General features: G+C 39.3%; 1 long non-coding RNA gene across 1 annotated transcript; it reads right to left on the bottom strand.

The window, feature by feature from the left end:
- Positions 1–588: 588 nt before the first annotated feature.
- Positions 589–6,060, bottom strand: LOC130610325 (uncharacterized). The gene is made up of 2 exons (XR_008975029.1): positions 5,714–6,060; positions 589–1,013 (listed from the first exon to the last, which is right to left on the bottom strand). It is a non-coding gene; the product is annotated as an uncharacterized LOC130610325 (long non-coding RNA).
- Between the last annotated feature and the right edge of the window lie 668 nt (positions 6,061–6,728).

The raw sequence follows: 6,728 nt of genomic DNA, 5'->3' as shown, positions 1-6,728 counted from the left end.
ACTTGGATGCACAGTGGCCTCTTAAAAAACAAGCCGTCCTTCTTTTTGTTTCCTTTGCTGTCTTTTAAAACAGCAATATCTGAAACTTTGGCTTTTTGGCCACTTTTCCCCTATTGCATGCCTGTTCTGCGACAGGAAGCAGCTAAGCTGGGTTTGCGGTGGGACTTCCCTGTAGTTTAGGGGGCTGCTGGCTGGGATGGGTTTGGTGGCTTTTGTCTTGGTCTTCACACTGGCTGGAGCACTGCAGGTGGTGGCAGACAGCTGAGTATCCTCCTTCAGGGACTCATGTCGCTTCTCTCTGGAACAGCTGTAGAGGGATGGAGTGCAACCATGAAGGGCCCATGGGGGACAGCAGAGGGTGGTGCAAAGTGCTGATGTCACACAAGTTGACCCAGACTTTTTTCAGAGAGTTCATGGTGTTTCATGTACCTATGTTGGTAAGACATTTTCTTTCTGAATCCTTTTGGGTTTAGTATCAATGCTATGAATGTACCATAGCAGAGAAGTTCTCTACTTCAGTCTCTTGTTGTGTACTTCCTTTGGTGTTGTGGTTTTTTTTTGTTGTTTTTTTTATTTTATTAGTTTTAATTTTTATTTTTCAATTTTAAATATCCTACCTTTAGTTTGATAGTTCACAGAAAGTCCCTTTATTCTACAGTATGAGACAGGAAAAAGAGAACCTCCTGATCAGTCTGTACCAGACATTACTTCATGTACTTTTATTCTCTCTCCACTGTTTTTCTCTGAAGATAATAATCCAGATGTTTTCAATCTTTTGTGAATTGCCATGCTCTTGATCCTACTTGTTGCTTTTCTTTGAATCCTCTGAAGTTCCAAGTCTCTTTGAGATGGCTGTGGATGGCTATACCACAGCAGTCTGCTTGAGGTTGTGCCACAGATCTGTGTCAAGATAGTCTGCCTTTTCGTTTTCTTCATCCTATTTCATCTGCACACTGAAAGGATGGAGTTGTTAAGCTTTCTGTTGCACAACAGTAAACAAGGCTGGGTGGCACCTGGGGGCAAAGACAATGATGTAGGTTACTTCCTAAAGCATTCCCTATATATTTGTCCAATCTGTTCCTAAAGACGTCTGGTGACTCCACAGCCCTATAGGCCATTCCAGTGTTTTGTGACCTTTGCTATTAGAAAGACAGAAAAATACCTAACCTGAAGCTTCCTTGCTGCAATTTACAATTTATGTAGCTCCCATGAATAGGGGAAGCTTTTTCCACTTGTCTCTGCAATGGCCTGATACATATTTGAAGACTCTTATCATGTTTCCCCTTTAGCATTCTCCTTCGGAACAACTGCAGTTCACCTAGGTGTTTTGGTCATGTGTTCTAGATCTCTTATCATTCTTACTGTCCTTTCTGACTGGGCCGTGTCTTTCCTGAGTTTCATGCCCCAAACCAGACATAATACTTCTAGCTGAAAACAACACTGTATAGACTGAATGGAAATGATCCCTTTGTGTCTTAAGAGGTATAAGCCAGTTCATACGTAACAGGATGGTGTGCAGGTAAGTTCATGTATAGCTCATGAACAGCCGTACTCCCCTACTAAACCATCTTCTGATATACTGCTGTCCTGTAGCTCCGCTGTAGATTCAGGGCAGGTCCTTTTCTCTGTCCTTACTGAGCTGAGCTCCATCTTCTCCACCTTACTCCTAAACTATCAGGAGGAGGCTGAACCTAAACCTGGACCCTGGCCGTTATTGCAGCCATCTCCAGACTGGTGCAATCTGAAAACTTAGCAGTCTTCATTCTCCAGTTGAACCATTGAATAGTCTGGTGCAAGTCCTAAGCAATTCCGTTCAGTGCACCCTTGTATTCTGAAAGAAAAGTCAGTCATAACTGCTTCCAAGAAGGTTTTAATAATTAGCTGGCATTGGCCTTAGAGAAATTTCTTCTAGTCCATTTCTCATTTTATGAGAAAGGCACCTGAGAAAATTACATATCAGCAGCTCTACCTTCTTGCTTTTCCCTGACTAGAACCTCCCACCTGAAGCTGTTCCTTAGACATTTTTCACTTGTAGGGTATCTTAGCAGTTTGCCTGTTCTCCTAAATGCATAATTTAATGCAGATATAATGAACTTCTTTGGCAATTACATTGTCCATTCATCTAGCTTTTTAAAGGTCTCTGAAGTTTCCTTTCATCCCCTCTGGGGCCTGGTTAATTTCATAAATTCATACCTATGTTTTATATCTATCATATCCCAGTTCAGCATTTGTCTTTTCCCAATCTGTACTGTAACAACAAATGGGTTTAGGAGGGAAGGCTGAGGCCTTTGTTGTTAACCCGATGCCCTGATGAAAAGTGACCACTTAACTCTCTTCTCTGCCTTCTCTCTCCTGGACAAATTCTGACACTGTAAATTGTCAAATATATTCTGGAAGACAAAATAAGCTTAGGTTTCTTTTTATATTCTTACATTACTGATACAATCAATAATTCTAAGAGATTAGTGGATTAGTGAGATCTGATTTTCATTTACAAAACCTTGCCATAACACAATCTTTCAAAGGCTTTGAAAGACCATTCTGACTGATTTTCAGGTCAAGATGTATGGCTCCATAGCTTTGCTGGCAGTCCTATTGTTCCAGCTTCTGACAGTCATGGATATGCTCTATGTGATTTGGAGAATGGTTAATAGCCTCCTTGTTCCAGCATTTCCTTATTGTTCTGATGCTATTTTTGAGAGTACTACCAGAGGACACCAGTAAAGGGAGGGTAACTATATGGTGTTTTTTATTACGAGACTGCAAAACCCTATACTTTTCCTTTTTTGCTGTGTTGAGCAATTTGTAAATTCTAATTCTAACTTTTTATGGCTTTTTTACTTCTTCACTTTGAGAATCATTCCCATTTTCATATTCAAGGTCCATTTGTGCCCTTCTCATTTTCCCTTTCATCACTGCCAACTGAGATTTGAGATTTTCCTTTTTACTGGTTTTCATAGATTCAGATTTCTCTACTCTGTTGGCTTTCCTGCTGGCTCAAATAATACATGGAAACATGCCTTTTAGAATAACGGCTTTATCCTTGTCACCCTGGGAAGGTACAACCTCTTGGGTTTCATTGTTTTCAGGAGTTTCCATGTTATCTCCAACAGGCTTGGCTTATTTATTTATTTATTTGTTTTGTTTTCCTGTTTCAACTTTGAACTTTTGGTTAATAAGTATCAATCTCCCATCATTATCACAATCTGGTCTCCTACATGCTCTTTGAATCTTGAGTTTTGCTTTAATTACATCTTAGACTCATAAAGAGGTGTGAATCTAAATTTAAAATAGAGTAGTTGCTCTGCATAAACTCTCAGTCCATGTCAGGTGGCGTGACGCAGCCTACAACACTTTAATATAAACTAAAGGCTATTGACACAAAGCAGATATTAAGTGGCTAGTTCCTCTGCACTGACTAACCTTCCCATATGGGCAAGCCTTTAGCTAATGCTTCAGCTAATGCTATCTTTCAAATTAGATCCACCATAATACTTCAAACTAAAGAACTTGTCTGCAGTGGGACATTTGGAAAAGATTAAGATAAATTAAGTAAAGGTGTGACATTAAATTGCATTAGTTAAAGTCCACCAAATCTCTGTGTGGATGCTCTTTTACAGATAAAATATCCCCAGTTTCCTTTACAGTTAATTCTGAAAGTTTTAATCCTAAAGTGTTCATACTGGAGTTTAAGGCCCTCTTACTTTCCCATCTGCAGTTAATTTGACTTAAATGTCTTATGTAGACAGCTAATATAAGTTAAGAGTAGACAGTTTTCTGCTCTGTTTATAACTCGTGTTTTAAGGCAGAGAAATTGGTTCTCTAAATTGTACCTCATTATGACATTTGACAATTTATGTTAGGCAAAGTACTACATTATTATCATTTTTGTTGCTTTTTGTGTCTATTAGGCATCTCAGCATGGAATATTAAACATTCTCTTTTCTTTTAATCTTGAGATTTATAATGCTAATTTTACAGGAATGCCATGTGTGGCCAAGTCAAACATATTAAGAGATATCTGAATGTCTTGTGTCTACGCGAAACCATCTTGACTGATGTTGGCTTGCTAACTTTTTTTTTCAGACAGGAGTATCTCTCACCAAACCATTACTTTTCATTTTCTCTGGTGTTTCTGTGATGTCTTCAGCTCAAGTTTTAAAGCACTTTAAGCTTCTGTATTATTGTAAAATAAATGAATGAGTCAAGTCAGGTGTGTTTGTGGCATTAGAAACTGATGTGAAGACTTCTTCAGGGCTCAGGTGGAACAGATTTTTCCTCTAAACAGATTTGGGAACAGCAAGATTGCAGGAGCAAGTTAAAGAGCCAGGTGCATGCTCCCTCTCCTTCTGACCAATATTTTCCATAATTAATTATTTTTGTTTACAAGCATCACATGTACAGGTATTTTGAGACATACAGTACCATCACACTTCTCTGCATTAGTTAATGTCAGGACATGCATAGCATACAACTACGTGACTGACAGCATCACTACTGATTCCTGATCTGCTAGCAACACAGGACAACACAGACTCAATTGAGTCAGGCTTATGTGTGATCATGAATTGAAAGTCTGCTATAAAAAATACAATTAAAATAAAAATTCAATCAGGGATGCTGAAATGAAGAGGAACAATTTACAGACAAAGTGAGTAGATGCTCAGACAATGGACTAATTTAATTTTCTGCATTGAATATTTGTGCTAGCTAAAGCCTTGGTGAAATACTTGAATTAAAAAAAAAATAGATGGATTTTTTTTCTAGCTTTCAATAGCAATCATTCCCTAATTGCATCCACTGTTGAAATGTCAGGCATTCATCAAGGCATTTCTGAAGCACCATTCATTTTATCACTGGCACGTACTAGTATTAACCAGGGCTGCAGTGATCTTAGTGGACCAAGGATGGAGGGAAGGAGAGAATTTGGAGAAGGCATTCAGTTTTCCTTCTGATTCAGTATCTGATAGCTCCATTTAATTTAATGAGATATTTGCATTTCTGAAGTTAGACATGTACTTGGCTGTGTTGCCGAACAGGGAACAAAACCTAAATCTGTGATGAGGACTAAGTAGTGTTTAACTCCACTTCTGTGGCAACAAGCCATTTATATTTACTTTTTGCTCTCCATCCTCGGTTTAGTGCTAATGATGATTACTGTTCCTTTATGCAGTTACGATTTTTCTCAAAGGGCTTCCAGGCCGTATTTCAGGTCATGCCCAGCCTGTAGGCTGGTGAGATGCGCTGACACTCAAGTTTAAACTAACTTTCCTACTACAAGAATAATTCAAGTGGGTGAGGGAGAAAACATCTGTTAACTCTGAAAGTCAAGCTCCTCTCATCCTCCACCGACGTTACTAACTTCACTTGTTTGGTGATTCCACAAGCACAGAAAAGGCTGGTTTAGTGTGGTTGGGGAAGATGAACTGTGTATTTTCACACCCTAATGCCCCATCCTTCCTCCTGGATTCATCTTGGGCCACACTACTACTGTTTTCAAGGAAGCAAAAAATACTTTTTGAAAAGCTGTAAGAGGATTTAAAAGGAGTTAAAAGGATAAAGCAAGAGCTGGAAAATTGATTTAAAATTCTGATACACAGTCTTTTAGCTATTGCGGTTAAACTGATGATTAGAAGCTCAGGCTAGATGAACTCAGACAAATATGAAGGCATAATTTTAAGAGATGGGCTAAGTGGCCATCTCAATAACCTACCTAACCAGTGGCTTTCTTGCTCAAATCCCCAGACTGGATCTTTCCAGATCAGCTGCTGCTTCATTAGAAGTTACTGGCTTGATGCATAAATTGAATGAATGAAACCCATCAGTTTTGTCACGCAGGAGGCCAAATGAAGATGGTTCTGCTTATTCTACAGTTACTTCTGAAGCCACTTCCTGTTTAAGACATTTTAAAACACACATATATTCTCCAACACTTCCCAAAAGCCACACTTTTTAATAGATAGCTTACTTGTGCTTCCTGGTTTTCTTGGGTTTTTGATTTATACAGAAAAAGGAATTAACAAAAGGGGGGGGGGGGAGGAGGGAGAAATGCCTTTCACTTTCCATTATTTAGCCCTCCTAGGAGAAAAAAAAAAAAAGGTAAACTGAACCACACTGTGCTCCACGCTGCACACACGCTGCCATTTAGAGGGTTTCTCTGGGTAACTTCCAGAATTCAGAAGCGATAGGGAAGACTATATTAAAGACTCTTAAATTTTTCCCTAGGGAAAAGCGGCATTTGCCTGCTATTCCCAGAGTGGCATGAGGAAAACGAACAAAAAGGTCAAAATGTAAGTGCTCTTTTAAGCTCTTCAAGCTCTTGGCTTTATATATTCCTTTTCTATTTTGTCATGTCAAACCATTAAAACACCATAGTACTTAAGGTGTGTCAAAACACCAATACAAACGTCAGTGCCACAGCTGGGTGGCTTGGTGAGCAACTGTCATCATTTGAAAATCTGTGTGGCAAAGGTCCAAGGTCTGACGTGTTCCTTCACTATCCTCTGCCTCGCTTGGGGGGACTTCCAGATGAACAAAGCACTGTAGGCTTCTCGCTCAACACCACAATTTGTAGGCACTCGGTTCCTCTTGAAACAACAACAGAAAACTCCACCCTAACCCAAACTGACATTTGAAAATCGGAGCATGTCTTGATGAAGGTCATAGAAGAATGGTAAGAGAGTAATAAGAGGACGCAAACATGCTGAGTCTTACTTTTCTGCATTAAG

The sequence above is a fragment of the Pezoporus wallicus genome, unplaced genomic scaffold (assembly GCF_028554395.1).
Source record: "Pezoporus wallicus isolate ANWC-B61680 ecotype Strahan unplaced genomic scaffold, APGP_CSIRO_Pwel_v1 contig_5261, whole genome shotgun sequence".
NCBI lineage: Eukaryota > Metazoa > Chordata > Aves > Psittaciformes > Psittacidae > Pezoporus > Pezoporus wallicus.
Note: the sequence above shows the minus strand (reverse complement) of the source record. Positions and strands in the feature narration are given on the sequence as shown.